General features: G+C 30.3%; 1 protein-coding gene across 1 annotated transcript in view; it reads left to right on the top strand.

The window, feature by feature from the left end:
- The window catches only part of LOC107455277 (teneurin-m), a 467,942-nt gene that overhangs the window by 81,006 nt on the left and 363,025 nt on the right, over positions 1 to 23,911 (top strand). The gene's annotated exons all lie outside the window — the stretch shown is intronic.

Consider the following 23,911-nt stretch of genomic DNA (forward strand, 5'->3'; position numbering starts at 1 on the left):
GCTAACCAGAACGCCACGAAGTGACCATCAAAGATTACAATCGCGCCAAGAACGGCGACAAATTGATCAATTGGTGCACGCGCCCCGACAATGGGATGGCGAGGACGTAATGACCGACATTAATAACGAACCATATCTCTAAACGGAATCGCAAAGGGTTATCTGAAATGCCGTTTGTTTTATAGCTGTGTGCGGCTGTAACGATGAATTTTAATTTTCCGCGGAAGCACAGCTAACAGTCAATAGGGTGAGAAATTCCCCCTTTTATTTTGAGGGAAAAATTAAAAATTCATTTTTATCAATTAATTATATTTTGCCCTTAAAACTGTTTTGAATTGCGTTACTGCAGGAAACCAGTAATAGATTTAAATATTAAAATTTTTCTTTCACCATAGGAATAAATTCAACATCTGTAACAAAATATAACATGCTTTACTTTTAAAAAATCCTTATTATCTATATAAATTTCAAACCATCCAAAAAAAAAAAAAATATATGCACTCTCTCTCTCTTTCTTTGAAAAAAAGTGTGTTTCGTACTATGGGTCCCGCAGTGAACTGATCGTTAAGACACGGTTCCCAGCAGATCACCGAAGTCAAGAATCACTGGCTACGGTCAGTGTGCGGGTGGGTGACCACTTGGATCAGCCTGCGTAGGGACCGAGGGTGTGTGGTATTTGTCCTCGTTAAACTGTTCTACCGTAAAGTGCTCGACTTCGCGTACAGGTCGTCGGGCTACCGAAACGGGGGTGCCATCCACTCTGCAGAGGATCAAAATTGTGATGGCATGTCTTCGGATCATCCTCCAGGGATGTTTCCGAGACCGTCGCCAATAGCCCATTGCGCAGCTCTAGTGCGACGTAAATGAACAACAACATTATGCTAGGGAATAATTATTTTTCTCTCCATAACCATAATCAAAGAAAGATCGGTTCAATGTTGAACTCCTTATTTGCATAGTAAATAACATGGGGCAAATATGTTGCTTCTTGATTAATTTAATTAACTGCTCTATTGTTCCGTCTGAACAGTAATTTGACGTCGAATTTGAACCATAGTATCATGTAATTAAATGAAAGATAAACGATTATACAGTTAAAACTATTATTGTTCAATAAGTTCAAAGATTACTGCAAAAATCAATATTTTATACATAATCTTAGAGAGTTGAGCTTTTGTATTATTTTTACAACGCTGTCATTAAAATTGGTTCGATAATGAACTATAATTATATAACGTCTCGAACCGTGGTGCTCATCCAATATGTTGATAAAGAAGTGTGACATCACATCCACCCAAGAGAATGGTTTTCTTGAATGAATAATTGTTAGTTTCTTGGTTTGTTTTGTATGTCAGTCTGCCGTATCAAAAGTTCTGAGGAAGTGCGCATGCCTGGGATATAAGAGGTCGCCATACCATAAAAAAAATTCGTAATAAATTTTGTTTCACCTAGATAGCTGATTAAAAATTTAAAGTTTAGGAAAAGTGGGTTTAGGCTATCTTAGAAAAAAATTCAAAATATCAAAATACAAATACGTTATTAGAAGAGAACTTCCCTTTTGCTGAATCATAAGTTATTCTCTAATAAATTGTTTCATTTTGATATTTTGAAAATTTCTTTTAAGTATTTGAAATTTCATGAAATCACTTTTTCTATACTTTAAGTTTTAAATTTCTTATTAGGTAAAATGGAAGTTGTGAGGAAAAGTTACCCCCGTGGTATAGTGTTCTCTAAAGTAGAACAAGAACTCTGTAGTTTGCTCCCTCTTTGTTTTAAATACTGCGTTTTCTCTTGTCCTAATATCATGAAATCGAAAAATGTATTTCGTTATATGTTTTTTTTTTTAAATTTGGTTTATCTTAGTGTTACACTTGTTAAATAAAATAGTTTAGATTTGTTTCTAGCTTGAAAAACCATCTGATATCTTTGGAGTATTCTGGTCACATATTTTGGTACAGAGATAAAGTTCGGAAGCTTGGATTTGAATAGCTTGTAACCAGAGAAATATGCCCGAGCTCCTGCCTCACTTCCTGCAGCATATATTCGTCCCCTGAACTATTATAACGTTCAAAACTCTGCAACCTTCATAGAGTGTTCAATTGAGCCATACTTCCTTTCCATTACTTTTGGAGCCGCGTTGGACTTGGGGATCGAGCATTCGTCTCCCAATAAGGTGACAAGGTTCGAATCCCAGTGGTGGCTGGTTGATACAAATTCGGCCCCCAGCTCACACCGACCTCAATGCTGACAAAAGATATCTTCCCTGGCAGAAAGATCGGGAATTGTAGCCCCCTTTGGGCTTGCCGTGGGAAGTTATTGTAGTTTTACTCTCCAAAACTGCAAATTTCGTGTTAGTTGCATCAAATCCTCCACGAAGGTTAGTTTGGAAGGAAAATTTCTATTGTGAGTAAAAGAAAATAATTATAATTAACTATTTTCATAAAATCATTTTTCGCTACCATATATTGGATAATTGTTTTAAGCTCATCTTCTAACTTATCTGCTTTTTTAGCAAATAAAGGTTTTCAGTTTAGGTTTTTTAGCAAAGGTTTTTTAGCAAATAAAGTCTTTACATTTAAAATAAAAATGAAAAATTTGCAGGAAAAAACTTATTAACAGAGAACTAGTTTCATTTAATAAGAAGAAAAATCTACCTCGATAATTAATTTTGTTAGTATTTGAGACAATACTTTTCAATAGTAAAAGTTAATTTAACTCAAATGTTAATTAACTTATAAGATTACAGTGTTTTTATTTTTTCCACTTAACGTTATCAATTTAAATTTTTTACTTGTTGAATATAATTTTATAACTTAAAAAGAAAACAATAAAATTTATATTTATATCGTGTTTCGTTTACATAATTGTTGTTTTCTGTTTAAATATTTTCTCGAGAGTTTTTAAGAAGCTTGCTCATAATGCTTTTATTTAATTTAAAATAATGTTACAAAAAATAATGGTACTAGAAATGTAGAAAAATTGGCATTTGACTCTAAATAACAATCACAAAACCATGAAGTAAGAAAAATCACCCATGGTCATTATTGATGTTTGAAACATCCTTAAAATCCTTAATTAAATGAATTATGCTGTGCGTTATAAAGTGATTTTATGTGTTATAAGTTTCCAGATAATATACTCAATAATCGTTCCTAGCGAGTAGGCACACATGTAATCGTTCTCAAATCAACAATCTAAAAAAATTCTTCATCTGATAATCCTAGGAAGATGGGGATCGAAAAAGACCTAACCGCCTGAAGACATCACCCTGAATCTTTTGGCCGTGCCAAAATCTGGCGTGCCGTGACGCGATGGCTCTTCTAACGATTAATCGATTAGAATCGCTTCTCTGGGTGCGTGAACGATTGAGGAAAAGGACATTTCCGATTTCTAGCGTTTGACATGCAACTCTTCGTGACATCATTTATTTCCTGACTCTTTTAGCAGCCTTCTCCCCTCAACATTCATTTCCAAATCTTTTTCCACACACTCTCCACCCCTCCTGCTTTTGCACATATCTTACTGCTGACATACAGTGAAAGATATGTGCAAGGATACCAACTGATTCCTCCCACCAATCCTGCTTATTTTCTGCAGGAAAAGAAACTGCCAAGAAAACGGAACGTTTGGAAACAGGAAATTTAGATGGTTTTCAGGAGTTAGATTAGAAGTGAAAAGTATTTATGATACCGATAAGTCACTGACTCTATTTGCATTTAAATTTTAAACTTCGTATTTAGCAGTGCTATGCGTTCATGACTGTGTTTGTTTGTGTAGTGAGAAACTCTTATGTGTTTTTCAGAGATTCTAAGAGATAATATTTAATAATTATCGAGTATGGTATTTTGTGCATTTTCCAATTTATTGTGAAACAATATCAAAATTTACATATTGTCAAAAATGTTTAAAAAGTAACAGTCAACCTAGGAATACGTGGCTTAACAAGATTATTCGAAGAAAAATAAAGAAAGAAGCCAAGAAAAATAAAATTTAGGCACAATTTAAGTGCCTTACACTTTAAGTGCTTTAGCTGGGCTTTAGAATGGACAAATAACTAAAATATTTAAAAATTTATTTAACTTTCTTAAAATAATCGATAATTAGTTGACATATTCCACCTAGATGAAAATTATCAAAATCAATGCCTTATTCCCATTTTCTGTAAATTTCTTGAGCCCATATAATGCAGCATTAGGGAAAGTTTCAAGAGATTAATAAATTATACCACAAAACGCTTTTCGTTTTCTCAAAACTGTGGATTTTTTACATATTCACGTTTTACACCATTTTCAAAATAATCATAGAGAGAGCTGTTTTAAGATAGACTAAGCATGACCTAATGGTCATTAGCAACTTTTGTAAGTTCACATCATTTATGAAAATAGCATATTATTCCTCCGAAAAACAACCTTTACAAAGCCTTTACAATAATAGACCATGATGTTATACATAACATTGTCTGCTTCCATTTTCCTTTAGCAAGCCTGCTTTCTTTTTCAAAGTTTGCTACCTTTTATCGGAAATCCAGTATGTATGAAAAATATGCAACGTAAAAAATAAGTAAAAATGGATTTTATATAGGTGAAGAAACTCAGGGTTAGAGAACTCGATTCTAATGTATGAATGGTATGAGTTGGGCCCATTAAAATCCCGCCCACTTATTAACACAGTAAAACAAATGTTGTGCCCTACTGTTCTATGATAGCATTGAAAAGTGAACGTAATTTCCTCTTCTGCAGAATAAATGCCTCTCTTTTTAACTCAAAACTTAACACAGACTGTGCTATTTTGATATTAACTTGACTAACTATCCCATTACTAATCTATTTTAACTTGACTGAGTCGCTTTTCCTGAAATTCCCAATTTTGTTTAAAATTATAAAGAGACACTTTAAGAAATAATACCCTACTTTGTAACTACTCAGTTATCACTGAGCAGTACTTTTTATATTTTTACACTGATATTGCAATACAAAATTGCGATTCTTAAATTAGCGAAACCGCTTACTCAAGCATGCGTTTTCTCCATAGTATTCTGTCATTCATATCTGTATATTTTTACGCTAATATTGTTATACAAAAACCTGTTTTTTAAATCGGTAAAACTACTTTCTCAAACGTGTGTCCTCTCAAAATATTTTGTAAGCTCTACAAATTTCATTTATTTTAAAACTATTCACATTGAGGTTACGGTACTTGAGTATCAATCAGATTTCTTAGGTTCGGTTCCTGATACACATTTACTCTGAGTCCTTTTACTTTGCGTTGCGCAGCTTAACCAAGAGTATAAATCCGCATTTTATTTTTAATCGCATTTTTATTCTCAAAGTAGAGATATCAGCTTTTTAAATTTGACGAAATATCCAATCAGTTGGTTCTTTGGAATCGATTTCATCGAAAAACAAAAGAAAAATAGTAAAATTTGAATATACATTTTTTTATAATAAACAAGTCATTATTTTTAGTGCAACTGCTTAGTATGGCATCAATGGTTACAGAAAAAAAGAGATGAGATGATTGATAAAACAAACACAGATAAAACAATTCTTAACAAAAGATGATGAGTGAAGTTACTTTTTAAAGTTAAACAGTTAAATGCATCACTCATAATTAGAGAATATTTTTTCAATAATATTCTTAAAAGAGAAATGTTTACTTAGTTCTGACATTTAAGTAATTTTGATTTTTTTTATATCTACAAATGCACTTAAATTTTAATACCCTTTAGAAAAAGAATTAAGATAACTATACTAAACTACTATTTTTTTAAATAAAACTGTCACTTATCACATTATATATTTATTCTAACTTTTATTTTAGTATACAGAATCCTTGAAGTATAAGAATATTTTAATAAATATAATTCATTAAGAGAATCCTCTGATGTCAGTTATTTCCTTTTGAAATCCTCTTACTGTAATAAATGTCTTCCTTACTGCAATGAATGTCTAGAACTTAAAGTTATTTTCTCGTAAACATTAAAAAAACGTGTCCGTTCAAAACTAATTAATTTGTAAGTGAAAAGTTAACAAACTCAGTTCAGAACGGTTAAGTTTGCTGTCAAAGCCTCGAGTAATGTGAAGAATTATAATTAGTTTTAATTTAAAATGCGCATTTGGAATAAGTTCTAGTGAATAAACTAAGTAAAATCTAGCGGAGATAACTATTTTATTATGCAGTTGCTTCGAAACATTAATTAAAATGCTAAGTTGCAACGTTGCAACAACTAAATATGTGTGGGTAAAAGCAATACACATTGGAACTAATATATATATATATATATATATATATATATATATATATATATATATATATATATATATATATATATATATATATATATATATATATATATATATATATATATATATATATATATATATATATATATATATATATATATATATATATATATGCTGAATGAATTTTTTTGCTGTAAGATTACCGGTTACCTTTTGTATGATTGCGTGTGTTAGTAGTGTAGACACGTGCCAGAAGTATCAACAACATCCGCAACTAGTCTAGGATATGACTGTTGCATTTTTTAACCCCAGATATGATTACTTTTCGAAATAAAAAAACAAAACATGTATAATAGATAGAAATAGAAAGTTTGCCTGCTCATCACGCACTTTTGAAAATTACGGGAAATGGACTAAAAGAATCAAGAACCAAACGAGAACTGGGCGTATTCCTTACATTAAAGTGAATGTGATTCTTAAGGTAGTTGGGGAATAGGAGATATTGTTGACTGATTACCTCTCAATTTCAAAATAATAGAATGAAATAGGCTGATGAGAAGGCATTTAATGAGTATAGTATTTATCGATTTATGAATTGGCTAAATTTTTACTTATTTTAGAAATACTCGTATAACGGATGTCAAATAAGCAAAGATAAAACTCGGTTCTTGGTGTAATTTATATTAAAAAATATTGTTAATTTTTATTCATAAGAAAACAATTTACCACAGAGTAGTATTCGTCGCTATTTTGTATAGTGGGCTAAGTAAAATAAAAACCAATTTGTTAATGGGACCAGCATTTTAAAAGTCATGAAGCTAATTTGAAAAGTCTTCAATATTTTCGAAACTTCCAGGTTTGTTTCAGGCTTATTGTAAGGCTACATGAGCTTGGGCTAAATAGACATTGCGTAAAAGATTACTCGAGGAAATTGAATTAGTATTAAATTATTGCAACAGACCTTTAACAAGGCTATTGTCAATAAGACTTTACTACTTTGGGTTTATGATGAACTAAACTGTAAAAAATGTGTTTCAAAATCGCCCAGAAGCAAATGGACGTCGAAAACCTCGTGTATTCAAAATTGAAACATCAGATACTCATTTTTGAGCAAATTGCATGTTTTAAAAGTGATGTGATAGGAGAAATGTGAAAGATATTCTTTGATATTATGTCATGGTGTGCCATAGTGACTACCAATATATTAAGCTTCCTAAATCTTTCTAGACTTTAGTTTATGTACAACTATGGTCTGAATCGTGCCGACAGCCAACGAGCAAATCGTCACATCATCGGCATCGGCACATCACGGCAGCATTTCACGTATTTACCCTCCAAATCACTCTTTAAGATTTTGCACTTTGCTCACGAATCAGTATATGCTGTTTGAGTTTTGAATACAAGAGTTTTCAAATTTGACTATTATTTGTTTCGGAGCTACTTGGACAAATTTTTGCTCAATTTGTTTTTATGGTGTACTTGAAATGAATGGCGTGTTTACAAATTAGCCTATATTTATTTTTATTTTTTTTTATTTCCAATGAGCTGCACAATCGGTCTTGCCGATGAGCAGACCTAGTGCGTTCTCCAGAGGTGGTATCCTCTCCTTCAGGACCACCACAATGGGTGAGATACCGTTTGTCATGTTAATTTGGACGTCTAGTTTCTGCCACACTAGATGGCAGCACCGAGACTCTATTTGGATGCTAAAGTGCACTAGGAATTTAATTTTGCCGGAAATGCCAAGAGCCATTAAGGCACTCCAGGGATCTGTTACATGCCCCATAATCATACGACATGGCAGCTGAGGATTTTCTGCATCCCGAAAATCCGGTGTCTGGGCCGGGGATAGAACCCGCAAACTTGGGCTCAGAAGGCCGACGACAAACCAACTGCGCCACCTAGCCTTATTGCCTCTAGAATTAGCCTGTATGGACTCTCGAAAATATGTTAAAAAGTGTCAAGATAATTTGGAAACATTGGAGACCTTTCCAATTAATTCAGTGGATTGCGAAATGTCGAATGCTAATTGGAAAGTGCCAGATTATTGAATTGGTTAATAACATTTACATGATGCTAATAAAATAAAAACAAAGTCAGATATTTTATGGCTTATTCACACTTGATGGTAAATAATTTCATTTGCGATTTGAATTTTTTGAATAAAAAATAAAACTTTAGTAATAGAAATCATTAATGTATGAATATTTAACACATCAAGAATAATTGTAATAATAATTGTGTATTTGAAAAATAAAACATAATAACAAATTTCTTTGCAATAGAGAACAGCGCTATTTATTTACAGATGGGACAATTCTTATTTTGCTCTCTCTGCAGTAAATTATTCATTACGTATGAGTAAAATTTAGATAAAAAGTAATAAATTCTTCATTTAAATAAAAGTTAAAAAAAAATTTGCAACCTCTTAAATTTATCACAAAAACTTCCGAAAGAAAGTTTACAATTTTAATTACTGATTTAACATAAATTATTGCATTTTCTTCCGTTATTAAGATTTTTAATTTATATTTTGGCTTTTTATGTCAAGTCGTTACACGTAACTTTCTTGTCTTATAGTTATGTATAAATATATTGTACAAGTAAAAATATTCAGATTAAAACTATAAGATACATTTTTTTTAAATAAACGCTGTTCTTAAAACTTAATCAAGCATGAATAGAAACTTGATGTTCTAAGGGTAATATATAAAATGTAAAAATTACTACACAATCACCTCCACAAATCATATCTTCAAATTAACTCTTTTTCAAATCCCTCTTCAAATTAACTTTATTTGTTTTGTTTTTTTTTGGTAGTAAAGGAAAAATTTTGTAATCAAAGTATTGGCATCTTTGAAGCTGAATTTAATCCAATTTAATCGTCAGCAAAATGTCAAACATTTTCTGAGTAATTAAAGTGCTGAAATATTAACAGAAGCTCTCTGATTGATGAATATACAATACAAACTTCAACAGTTTCTTAGACACTAAAATGAAAATTTATTGCTGTTTTAACACCATATATGATTTATAAAGAATAAAAGTATTAGTCTCTCTTAGACTAGCTGTATCGCTGAAAGTTTAATTACCACATTAAAGAAACTAAAACAGTGTAGCTTTTTAAATAGGCTTAAGAAAGAAAACATATTTTTTAATAACACATTAAACAAAAATCATGAAAAGCATCAAGTCTGCAACATATTTTGTTCACTACTTAAATTCTCTCTATTTTTTTTAAATGTTCCTTCCTACGTCTTTGTTAAAAGATGATTCTTTGGATGATAAAGGAAATTAGTTAATATACTTAGAAACAAATTGCAAATCTGAACCAAAATTTCCTATTACCAAACGTGAATTCATAAAAATGTTATTAATATCCAAAATATGGCATTTCATTCGTAGGATTGCCCTACAGAAATGACAAAAATAAAATAGTATTTTCCTTTTTCAAATTAATGTATATTAGTTTATTTACAAGAAAAACATGGTTTATAACTTTTTTAATATTGTGTGTATTTATTTATTTATTTTTGAAGTTAAAATAATACATTTAGAACTAACAATACGCTCTTTAAAAACAGTTTTTATCATAAAATTTTATTTTCGTTCCAATTACGATGTATAAGAAGCCAATTAATGTTTAAAAATTTTTGATTTAATAAGTACGCTATGTAAAAGGCGAAAAATCACTTAAACTGAAAAATAAAAACCTCAGAACCTAATTGCATTAGTTTCTGAGGGAAAAAAACTAGTTTATTTTCATACGTATTCAATTTTTTGCCCAAGTTTTGCTTCATTTATATCGAAAATGCATATGATTAATGTTCATATTCCGCGAATCAGCTCACCAAAGTATAGTATTTTAGACGCACCAGCAGATTGCGTGTTCTAGAGTCATTGAATAATTTACCAAAAACCATCTTTTTGAATCTTCAGCGTCATAAAAGAGAAAAATAAAGAAAAAAATATGAATATAATAATTCTAAAGAAACGAAAAAACGCGAGAATTTTAGAATCACGCAATGAGAATAAAGAGCTGTTCAAAGTGAAAAAAAAACTGCAAAAAATATTCACAATCTATTTTTTTTACCTTGTAGTACTGTTTTTCCCAATTTTTGGCGAGAGTAGTTGAAAAGGGTTTTGCACACTATATCGTACTTAAGAAAAATTTCTGTCATCAGCTTCGATAATAAGAAATTGTTGGTCAACCCTTTACTTATTTATTATAAATACTTTATGGCAAATCTACTAATTTCGATATTTTTTAAGTTATACGATACCGTCTGTTATAACTAGTAATAAGATATACTATATATGAGGCTTTTTATGAATTTACTCTATGAAATTTGTATGTATTTGTGAAATAAATACCGACGAAATTTTTTTCGTCAATTTTGCTTCAGGTATGAAATTTTTTTATTAATTTGAATATCTTGTATTAGTTTTAATTATATTGTTGAATTCTCCACTTTTAGCGAGGCATCCTAAGCGATCAGTTACATTTAACTTATTTTTAACAGTTGCTAAATGAATTCTAAAATTAGCAACTTATGTTTACGAGAGAAGAAGATAAATTACAGACATATTAAACAAGAAAATTGAACATTTTCCATTAACTTCCAAAATTTGAGAAGCTTTATAATCTAATGAGAAGAAAAATCTTTAATTTAAAATTTGAAGTGAGTAAATAAAAAAAATAAAAATTCACGGAAAAAAGCTGTTTTTAAAGAAAATAAAAAAAATATATGTTTTTATCATTTTTTTTTTTGTTTTGTGTTAGATGTCATTTTAGTAATTTTTAGAAATTCACTGTAAATTCTATTACTAGAATTTCTCTATGGGCCAAAATATTCCTTAACATACTCCATATATATTCCATGTTTTTAAACATATCCATATTCATGATTACTATGAAACTCAATGAGGAAAAAACATTCAATAAGGTTCGCTAAATGACTTATTATGTCTTTATATATGCAGTTATGTCTTTATATATATGCAAAAAATAGATTTTTCAAAAACTTGAATTTGTTGATCATCACATCTTTATAAATGTTATTGTTTTCATATAGTTAAATATGTTATAATTGTATCATATTTCCTGTTTAATTTATATTTGATCGCTTTATTCCATATAATTATTTTCAATGATATACGCTGACCTAGTTTCAATGATTGCCAAAGGCCTTAAAGTTGCTAATTAACAGCTATTTTTTGTGCTGGTATTTATTTACGTATGGACAATATCCGTGTTTCTGTTTCGAAATTACGAGAAAATTGAAATGACTTTACAATTTTCTTGAAAAGTTCATCTAAGTATTAGAAAATATAAGCTATGTAAAAGTGGGTGGGGTTTTAAAATGTTTGTGAAGATGCTAAATGCATTTGTTCATCAGAAATGTGTAACATAAGTAAATTTAGGGAAAAAAATCAACAAAAATATTTTTTAATCGCCAGACATCAAAATTTTTTTTATAATATATTTAATTCCTTCCATATGTATAAATGCATTTTATAAGTCTCTCTTGTTATTATAAATATTTCTAAATTGTTTAAAAATAACCAGACTTGAAAGAAATTTGACAATCTGAATCACTTAATTACTTACATGGGTTCATCTTGATTAAAAAAAAAATGAAATCAATATTTAGTATCTGCGAATATGAATTCAACTTTTTTGAAATAAAATTTGGCGTACGTTGTACAACGATACACTGTAAGAATATCCATAAGGAGAATCGAAGAAACAAAACTAATTAATGAGATGTTTGATGAAATTGCTTAATATTTGATCAAATTGCTTCCGTGTCGTCTCATTGCAGTTCAGGGATTATAACCAGCATTTGTTCAATATAATGTTAAAAATTAATATGCTAATACTGTTATCATCGAATGATACTAGTGCGTTCACTTGTCAATCAAGTATTCCTGTTTCGATTCCGGGCCATAATTGAGTGCTCATTCAATGTTGTCATTATTTTTAGTATATTTTTATAACCAATTGTGTAATCGATATGTTACATGAAGCATACTACTTTTAATTAAATTCGTATCCTCTAGCAGGTAAAGTTAGTAATTTCTTTGATTTGAGGGAATGTTTTGCTTTACATAAAGCTATTTCGCCCCCGAAATTTCAGGAATTTTGAGTGCAAGTTTTTTTACCGTTTAAACTGTTTTTAAAAATTGAAACAGCTTTGAAAATGAAAAAAAAAATATGTTTTTTCTTCTGTAATTGTCCACGAACAGCTCCTGAAAGACAGATACCTTTATTTTTAAAAAAAAATAAATAAATAAGCTCGCAACCAGTTTTTTGAAACTACTTGAGTTTATGGTCTGTTTAAAATGCTACCAAAATCTTTAAAAATTCATATTCCTGAGTTTTGAAGGAAAAAACTGGAAACTTCAGCACATGTCATTTTCATTTTATACATGCAAATCCCACGCAATAACACTTCACCACTTTACGCATCTATTTTCAATGCATACGGATTATTCATCACACTATACATTATACACTGTGAACCAGCCTCCATCTTTCAAAAGATACCACAAAAGACAACCCAAATTACATGATATAGACCCCTAATCTCACTCGAGGGCACGTACAACGGGGGATTATGGGAGTTGCAGTGCGAAAAATGGGATATCCAAAGAGAGAATCGGAGGAACAAAAAAAAAACTGAAGAAAACCTGGAGCGCTCGAAATGATTAGAAAGAAAGAGGGGTGCCCGAGAAACATCTTGCTTTGTTCTCTTTATACCCCCCTCTTATTTCTTGGAAAGGCATTCCATTGCATCAGAATTCGAATTGGAAGGAAGACGCAAAACGAAGATTAGAAACCGCATGAGGTGGTAGGGGGCTGTTATTTTCTCCTCCCTTTAAATTGCTCCCTGGTTGCCTGTACAGGAAAACTGGAATGGATATTGCTCCCTGTTCACTTTCTTGCTTCTTTGCTGGACTTGGTGACTTGTGGCAGCTGGGAAGCTCCTTAATTTGTTGCGATTATGTGCATATGTGATTGCTTTTATTTTTTTGTTTTAGAGAATGTCTCTGAATTCAAGTGTTTTGTCTATATTTTTTTCCACTACATAGAGAATGTTTGTGGTGAAGGATATGTTTCTTTAAAGCAATTTCAAGTATTTTACGGTATATTTTGAAAACAGACGCATATGTCATATAGCAATGCAGTACATGCATAACAAACATATAATAACGGGGTTTTATTATTTGAATTCACATTTTTAAATGTTTTGAATGAACATTTAGAGTTTTCTCACCTAAACTTCTCACCTTGTGACTCAATTATTTCAAACCTACTGAGCTACTCCAACTTATAGCAATAGTATGTATTGTCTACATTTCTCCATTATATAAAGGATATTTGTAGAGAATTATATGTTTCATAAATGCTAGATCATGTGCTTCAGGACATTTTTTTTTCAATGAAGCATATGCATATGCCATATGCTGCCAGCTTAATATCAACAATTTTGGGACGATTATTCTAATATATTTAGTTACCTCTGGGGGTACCGATCCAGGAGTATCCTTGTCTTCCGGATTGGTTCAAAATTACAAGGTTACGGCGTTGAACATTAGTAGTCGTAAACTCAAAAATTGGGTCGGCTGTTCAACGGCGGTCATGAAATAAAATAAAATATATTTAGTTACACCAACAATTAGCGATTAAAATTCTGTATCGTTTTTTTTTTGTCTTGTAAATAAGCTTGCTTAGAAAATTAAATATCCACATTCAGAAGGATTAATTTTGTCAAATTTTCTATTAATAATTTACTGCTTCTTTTTCTAAATAGATTATTAAATTTTATTAATTTAGTTAGGACAAAGAATCTAAAATATTTCTTGAAAGGTAACTACAGAATAACATACGCACATTAAATGTATCTGAGAAATCATTTCTTTTGGTTGATCAAATTCAGCTACATTACATCATATTTTTACAATTATTTTAAGGATAAAGCACATTATTTACAAACAAATAAATTAAATTTTTGCAATTTTTCTAGTTAACGCTGATTAATGAAAGTCCTTAAAAGTCTCCAACAAACTCAGTTTTAGATATTTTGGTTGTTTAGCATGAAAGTACGTGGAAAAATTTCAAACTTTGCAACAAATCCAGAGTAACAATAAAAATAATTTTTTATTGAAAATAAGGTGACACCTAACAAACCCCTCATTAGATAAATAATCCAAAGAAACTGAAATGGTGTGATGTTAATAAGTTCAAAAACTTAAATCGCTTCAAAAATATGCAGATTGTTATTAACACTCAATATGTCTCAAACGCTCAAAAATATCATACATTTTCAAGACTTGTCTGGCGTAAATGAGGATGGTATCTCATTGTGGTATCTCATTCCCATCAGGCAAATCGACGCCTATTTTTGATCCATTGAAATATGTCAATTGTTATTACCAATCTATATATTTCTGAAGCGAAATGAGTTTTTTTAATCAAATAAAATAATTTATTGTGTTTGGAAGAAAAGTTTAATGAAACTGGATGCACTATCAGGCTAAATACCCGGGAATCTTGAAACTCCGGGAGTCTTGAAACATAATATTGGTTTCTCTTTTGCATCGATGACAATCTACACTCTTCTGGGGAAACTTTTAATCAGCTTTTTTAAAAGAGAGGCATATAAATTGCTTCCCTGACATGGGTCACAATATACTGTCAGAGAGTATGGTCGATTTGTCTGGCGCTTTAATTTGTCCCAAATGTGCTCTATGGGATTTAAAACAAGACTTTGGGAAGGCTAATCCAGTCTTTGAACACCAATTCCATCAATCCATAATTGTAAGGTCGGGATAGCCTGTTTGGTAGGGCACTGGGCCCACGTTCAAGAGTTCGTGGGTTCGATCTCCGCCAGCCGAAGACTCCCCGTGAAGTAAATGGTGACTGATGCATGTTAAATCTTTACAGTCGCAAAGTCCTCCATGTTCACATAACAAACCGATACCTCTGGCGGTACCGATCCAAGAGTTTCCTTGTCTTCTGAATTGGTTCAAAATTACAAGGCTACGGATTTGAACATTAGTAGTCGTAAACCAAAATTGTGTCGGCTGTTCAACGACGGATAAAATAAAATAAAATCCATGATTGTGGAGCCGTGGTTGCTCAGGGGATAGAGCGTTCTCCTTCCAATGAGGTGAACCGGGTTCGAATCTCAGATATGATTGGTCGATACGAATTCCGCACCAGGCTGGCACTGACCACCTGATGTAAACTATCCTCAGTCGTAGATGGATCATGGGTAAGATTCCCCTCCCCTTCAGCCTAACAGTCGGAGTTTTTCATGGTTTTCCTCTCGATGTAACGCAAATGCGTGTTAGTTCCCATAAAAAAGTCCACCACGAAGGTACATTTCTCCCAATACCTGGTCCAGGACTTCCCTTGTCTTCTGAATTGTGTTCAAAATTACAAGGCTACGAAGTTGAACATTAGTAGTCGTAAACCAAAAATTGGGTCGGTTGTTCAACAACGGTTATAAAATAATATCCATGATTGTGCTATATGAATGATCATAGAGATATATGCTATTTCGATTTATGAATGAATTAATTGCCCTACGAAGCGAGAAATGGAACTCCTCCAAAATATACAGCTGGGATGGGATAATTGAGTTGGAATGTGAGCATTGTCTAAAACGTTCACACATCAATGTTTCTGATTTGCAACTAAGCGATCATGTATTCAAACTGAATTTTATATTTTTCATCTCCTTTTTTTCATGTATATATATATATAGTAAAAAAATATTTCAGTAAAAATCAATATAAATAAATAAATTTTATAATTTTTCATTAATATCATGCAATTCTATATAATAACTGCCACACTCTAACCAACATCTTATATAATTTACTGAGAGATCATTTTTCTTTATCGAATTATGTGCCAAAATAATATAATTTTCCCGAAATCATTCATAGAGTCATCCAATCACAAAATCTAATTTCTCCTGCGACTTCATAGGCTTAGCGAAGTAAAGTCTCTCATCGCAATTTGTGCATCCTCTCTTAACGAGCCTCATGTTTTTGGCGTCCTTTCTTTAATTCCCAGATTGGATCTTACGTACCTCGAATGCAATTTTTTTTTTCTTCTCCTTTCAATATTTAGTTGAAATATTTGCTGGGATATCAATTTCTTGAGAGTAAAAAAGAATTAGGACAAAATTAATTATTCGAGGATTTTATTTTAATTTATTTTTTAAGAAGAGTATTTATTATAAACGCAAAATGCAAATTAGTTTTAAAGTCGGTTAAAATAGAATTTTCAGAACTGTTTTAAATATTGGCTGAGAAATTTGTTACCATCAATTCTCAAATTTTACTGATAACTATGAATGAATGCAATGCATTAATAATAATAAAAAAACTAGTTTATATTTTGAAGATGAAAAATTCTATTTTTATGATCTTTTAATCATCCTATACTATTATTCAATAGAAAGAAAATTAAAATTGATGCATACCTGTTGATTAAAGAAGATTGTTTAGTGCACAAACATTTTGTTTTTATTTAGTATAAAAATTAGGGACAAAAGTTTATCAATAGATGGCGCATTTAACTTTAAAAAAAATCAAACAATATTTAAAAATGTTTAAGATATTGAACATTGTGCTGCCTAATGACAGAAATAAAATACCCCCCTTCTAGTACAGCAGGTCGGTGAGATAAATAAAAGTATCTCGTCTCAGTATCACATAAATGAAGTAGCATTCGTGTGACAGCTCTTTCGTGCTTGCAGGGAACCAGTCCCAATGTATCTTAACGATTTACTGTAAAAACATGACTACCAATAGTAGTGATAATTTGCTTATCCAAAGAAATAGCTGCTAAGATTGTAACTAAGAAAGGGAACAACTCGGTCATAATTTCATCAACTCTTAGTTTCATCAATATTTCATCAACTCCTAGTTTCATCAATGTTGAGGAAGTCAAATTTTAGGTTCCAACATGAGCCCTAATTACCTTTCCCCTCTTGATGTATAGCTCACTTTTCAATTTGTCAAGTATATACACGTCACAATGATATCTGTACTACTTTGCAGTACTACTCTTTAGTGTAAAAATACAGTATTGGCATAATCTTCGAATGTTTTACCAATTCTTGTTGTTGCATATTAAAAATTATAGCATCATCTATTATCAGAATTACTGTTATAGATTTGGTATTTGCTAGAAGGGGAAATTTCTGTAATATATCTGACTTAAAGACTCATAAATCTGACTTTGTTCTTCACAATTTTGTGCTCAAAAAGACTTTGTCCAAAAATTCATCCAAATCTCCTTAACGCACTTGTGATGCCCTACACAATATCGAAAACTACAAGTTATCTTTCGTTAGTGGCACCCGTTATAAGTGTTTATTTGACTTTTCTCAAACTATGGGGCTATGAAAAAGTATCTATTATTGTTTAATAGGATCTAATATATGCTTAAATATATTACCAAGCGTATCAGAGACGTGTATCTCATACAGCTTTGGAAAAAAAGTATGGGCAAATCTACCAGAATATGGTAAAATTTACCATGTTTCTGGCTTTACAGGAACTACAAAATCTCGCAAATGTTTACCGAAGCAATTTGATGATAATGGTGGCTAAATCTACAAAAAAAAATAGCTTTCTAATAAGTTATAAAATTTTGTAAATATGGAAAAAATGTGTAATTTAATCTTGATACTTTAGAGCATAGAAAAAAATATTTATTCAGTTAAATTTACCTTTTAGTTTTGTGATTTTTACTAAATGTGTGGTAATAAGAGATATAAATTTGAAAAAAAAACATAAATTTCGGTAAACCGGTTTCACAATAATGGAAGAGTTAGAAAAAATGAATGTTATGAAAAAAATTTTTTAGTTTTATTAACATATTTTTCTGAACTACAAATTTCATATTCATAGTACGTTAATCTTATTAGAATTTTTCAAAATTTAATAATGTGTAACTGCAGTGTGAACTGTATTTTTGCTGTCATGTATCATAATATCTGAGCTTCTATGACCAAAAGGATTTCCCAAATTTTGTATTACGTCAGTAAACGACTTGTTATTTTTCTCAATTGCCATTTGTGAATACTTTTTAGCTTCATGGTGACGTTGTTTCTTTCCCTTTCTCTCTGTCTTGGCAGAATTAAATACAATTAAGAGGCCCATCTCAGGAGCTTGTGATCCCTTTTGCCTTCGATCTCCTTGTGCTGGTGATATCAAATCAATATGGCCTATGATATCAAGGGACCTTGATGCAAGACGATCTATTTAAACGACCCGACATCGACCTGGAGGTAATAAAGGCGAAAAAACTCATGGATCTAATCTGACTAAGATTAGAGAGATAAGGAAAAAAACTATGAAAGCTTGATTTTAATCTATTATGTAAATCTAATCTATTACGCAATTATACATTCATTCAATGTCGTATAAACTATCCAACAGTACAAATATATATAATAAAATAAGTGCAAATACTTTACCCACATTTAATCCATAAAATTTGATTTAAATGAGTATATAGTACTTCTAGTATTTTTTATCATGTATGCCATTTTAACGTAATATGACATACATTATAAAAAATAGAATAAAATATAATACATTTAATGTAATAATCTGTTTTTAATCAAGAAACGAATATGATTGAAAAGTAATAGTGGGTATAGGTGAGGTAAATGACAGGTAACAAATATTTTTCCAAGTGACATAGATTGATTAAAGTAAAAAATTGCATGCACAGAAGATTAAATTTAATAATTTCCTTAATATATACCATTCAAAATTGTCAAAAAACATTTTAAAAAAGGCATCAACATTTTCTGAGGACTCCACTTTCAACGCCAGCTACTATAATTATTTGCTAAATATAAGATGACTTCTAATACAAAATAAAAGCTTAATATGTGTGTACCAAGTTTTACGCTTCTTTCATTAAATGCGTGATTGTTTCACCTATCTGTGTTACTACTGCAAATATTTGAGTTTCATTGATTTGACACACTGGAAAATATAGTTTTTGTCATCTGTTGAAGACGATTTCCGTAATTAAGTTTCTAACCTGGTGATATTAATATATCTAGATTCCTTATCGAAGTATTAAACGTAACAAACAATTAAAAAATAGAAAGAAAAAGTTGGATAGCTCCAAGAATATATGACACTTAAGTGAGAAAGCAATATTATCAAACTGTTTTCGCTTCCTCAAAAATTAAGTAATTTCATGACAAATTATTTGATGTAAATAACGAAATACAGCACAAAGGTTTTTGAATCTTCAGAAATGGGTCTTTTAATTTTGACAGAGTAGTTATGATCTGATTGACAATATTATTCTTCTAACTAATCTATTGCAATCTCTTTCATTTGCTATCAATACGATTTTAATCTTCAATATATTCATTATTTTGTATTCCAAATATTTTCAAACAATACTTGTAATAACTTTTTTTAAAAAAAAAACTGTAACATTATATTTTTTTACGCCATGTCATCAATTTGAGTGCTCTCGGGTATTGAAAATAAATACAAGATTTCTTTTATATTTCGCAACTGAGATTCCACGCTCTTTTTTTATGATTCTGCTTTATTTCAAAGTTCTTTAGTTAATTTTTTCTCCTTTCACTCAGAAATGAAAGAAGGGTAAGGAAAAAAAGGCAGATTTTTTTTTCAAAGAAAATTTTAAAAAAGGAAGAAAAAAACCTTTTAAAGAATATCAAAAGGTAATTTGTTTTTTCTTTAAATATTTAATTCTGTTGATGCATCTAAAACATTCCACGGGAAATTGTACAAACAATACCTATTTGGAAGTACACCAAAAAAAAACTAATTGGCTTTTACTCTTTTTCATTTTTATTTATTTTTAGTCATTTTTTATTTATGGAAGTATTGTTACATTTCCCAGAGAATTTGTTCTCCTTTGTTAAAAGAATTTTTTTCCAAAATAAGTTAAATAATTCTAACCTTTTTTATTTTAATTTCAAGTATGAATTTATATTTTTTTTATATTTCATATTTTAAGATGATGAAATACTGAGTGACAAATGATTCAAATTTATAAGTTAAATATTGCAAATAGCCTGTTTAAATAGTTTAATCTTCATGAAATGCTAAATGAACTTAAAATATAAACATTTCTAATGCATAAGCTTATTCTTCAAGAGCAAAAGTCTTAGATGGTGGATATTATTATATTCTAAACTTAATTTATTAAGTCTACATTATTTAGAACGAGGTTCGCAGCTTTGGCATTTTTTTTTTAAGTTAATGGTGACATAGTTATTACTTTTTTTTTTAATTCTAAGCCTGACCTACTTCTACACCTTAAAAATGTGTTATAATACCTTTACAAACAGGGTGAAGAAAAACTCTAAAAATTGTGTGAACGAGTATTTAATTTCAAATTAACAGTGAAATGAGCATTTTTATACACATTCAAAGTGTATATTAGACAATTTAAAGAAGGTTGGGGTTATTTTGGTTCCTATTCTTTTTTATTGCTGTGTGATTAAAACAAATGACGCGTTGAAAATATTGAATATTTCTAAATTGTCTTAATTTGATTCAATTTAAATACCTATTTAATAATTCAAGCATTAGCCTTCTAGAACCTAATATCGCATATATACAGTCTCTAGCCAAATTATTATACGCCTTATAAGATTCTATGGAAAATCATAAATTTATCAGATTATACAATACAGCTTTAGTGTTTTCAAACCAGGTTTACGCATGTTTATGCTCATGTATTAATTAGTTAACATTATAATACAATACGTTAAAAATAAATACACATGGTAAGTATATGAAAAATCTCCAGAATAAAAACCCATTATATGTATATTTAAATATAAGAGTATTACATACAAAATCATGTTAAGTATGTAATTATTTACATACTACAGTGCATCTAATAATTTGGTCTAATTATTATAATATACTAATATAATACCTGATATAATAAATATTTTATATTTCATATCGCCTAATTTATCGAATAGTAGAATTTATATTATAAATCGCCTAATTTGATACACGAACGTAAACAAGTGCAAACCGGTTTCAGTCACGTAAAAACAATAAAGCTGTTTAGTATCACCTAAAAATTAAGATGTTACATATCTCATAGTGCGTCTAATAATTTGGCCATGGAAGGTCGAACATAGTACCAAAAATTAGTGAAGGAGCCAGAGTGGCTAAGATATTTTTGAATGTACCCTATTGCTCAAGCTAAGTTTGAGCATAAGGTATCGTTTAATAGATATTATAAAAAAAAAAACAGTTTCTTTTTTTTTTTTTTTAAATCAAGAATATTTAAACATATCTTCGATTATTATTTATAGAGAAAATGAAACTCTACTTTCTAAGACACTATTGTATAAGTATAATTGAAAATTCCGTGTTCCATTTAATCACATATTTTGAATCAAATATTAATCACACTGTCAAATATATCAAATATTAATCAAGTGCAATGAAACACCGCAGAATTTCGATCTCCGAATCCCCATATTTCTTTTTAAATTAATTATGATAATTTTTCAAACATTTCCACATTGGTTCTGATGCATTCGGTAGCATTACATTGAATCCATAGCATTGGTATTTTAGAACTAAATTAAAGGAATGGAGTAAAAATCATGCGCAGACTTGCCTTTTCGGGGCTTACTTTCTACATTCGCCTGCATGAACTCTTTACTTCACGGCTCCACACTGACCCTGCTGTTTTCGGAAGCATTCACATTTGAATTTCACTATATAACTTTATATGAAGAGGAAGTAATACTAGTTTTGTTTTAAAAGTATATTAATTTCTGCAATTTGTGTTCTTTGCTTCAATATTTGCATCAAACAAACATAGTTATCTAGGGGGTATAAAAAGGTAACTAATATCTTCTGCGGCATTCAGAATCTCTCCTGTGAAGAAGATAGAAGAAAGCCTTTTCTTAAAACAGTTTTTCATATTTCAAAGATTTTGGTACTTCTGAGCTCCGCTTTGATTGACGCTATGTCACTTGGTGCAGGTGGCGGTAAAATTGGTGTATTGACGGACATATACGTTCCGAAATATTTGGACCAAAGCAAAGAAAATTTTCGCTTTGGAAGGGTATTTGAAAATGAGCTGCAAAATAAGCCCTCTATATTACCAATAGGTAGCAAAATCTTCAGCTAAAACTAAAATTCAGTATTATTTTGGATTTTCGATGCACTGATTCTTACAATCCTTAAATAAAGACATAAAATTAGATATCCTTTTTTAAATATAAAAAATCAGATGATTCGGCTTCATTTTTTTTTCCTGTTTGAAGAATTTTCATTCGAGAACCAAAGTTTTAGTATACGCAAAATAAACAGCGATGAAAATTCGTAAATAATAAATTACTTTGTTTTGTTCAATTTCATTTGTCAAAATTTTGAAGTTCTTTTTTTCATCTCTTAAAGCAGTTTTTAGCTTACGTTAACTCCATTTCTTTAAAAATATGATTTAACAAACAGACGCAATTATTCACCGAAGAATTTTTCATGCTGTTGCTCCTTAAAGAAAGTTTAAACTGTTTTACAATAGCTTGTTTTGGTGTTCCTTAAATTCAAATACGAAATGTTATTTACAAACTCTTTTATTTTATTGATTATCATTATGTTGTATTTGCCGCGGCCAGATTCAATATAAGAATTTATCTGCAAACTTTTGGGAATAATATGCTAATAATATTTCTCCTAATATGATGCAATACTTGTTATACTTCAATACATTTCAAAACACTTTGTATTACTTATTATGTTTCTAGTTGCAATACTTTGAAATATTTTATTTAATATTTTTATTGATGAAAACAAAGTACTAATATTACGTCTGAAATTTATTTCAACTGTTTTATGAGGCATATATACTGTCAGAATTATCATTAAGAAATTATGGTTAAATTGCAGGCTCAGTCTGTCGATCCAATTAACTGTAAAGTTTATGGTAAGAAACATTTCTATCCTTTGCAGTTTTGAAACCGTTTACAACTACTATGGCTAAAAAACCGTGAATACATGGTGTTTTGACCATTTACAACCAGCATGGTTTCTAAACCTTTATAAAAGGAAATTTAACAGGACTCTGGAGGTAGATAGTATGGTGCCGCCATCTAGGCGTGAATGAGAATATCATGTTCTAATGTTCTAGGATCTAAATTTGAGGAGTGCAAGGCACTGGAAACACTTCATGTATGGGAATGAAGGGAATATTGTGGTGTCGACTCGGGAACTCCAGTCCTCGTGTTGTCACTCTTGAGATGGACAGATTAGCCCAATCGGCTATAATACATAACCATCTGCTGGGAACTAAGTGGCTTCATTAAGTGGGCCTAGTTGATGCGATAAAATTCTGGTAGCTAAACAGCATTACCATCTTACTTATGGTTATTTTTCTGTTTTGTTAGAATATGGTAAAATAATAATTAAATAAATTGTTATTTAACCATTTTTTCAGCGGAATTTCTAACATTGCAGAAATAATACCCGTTGCTAAACGATGACATTTCCCGTTAAACGTGAGAAGTACTCTAAGCAAAAATATGATATTAAACATTCAGCAATAATGAATAATGAACACAGTTTTTTGGTGATTTAAGTAAGAATTATTGAAATTTTTTAAGAAA

Source organism: Parasteatoda tepidariorum, chromosome 1 (genome assembly GCF_982258835.1).
Source record: "Parasteatoda tepidariorum strain Cologne lab strain chromosome 1, Ptep-v5.0, whole genome shotgun sequence".
NCBI lineage: Eukaryota > Metazoa > Arthropoda > Arachnida > Araneae > Theridiidae > Parasteatoda > Parasteatoda tepidariorum.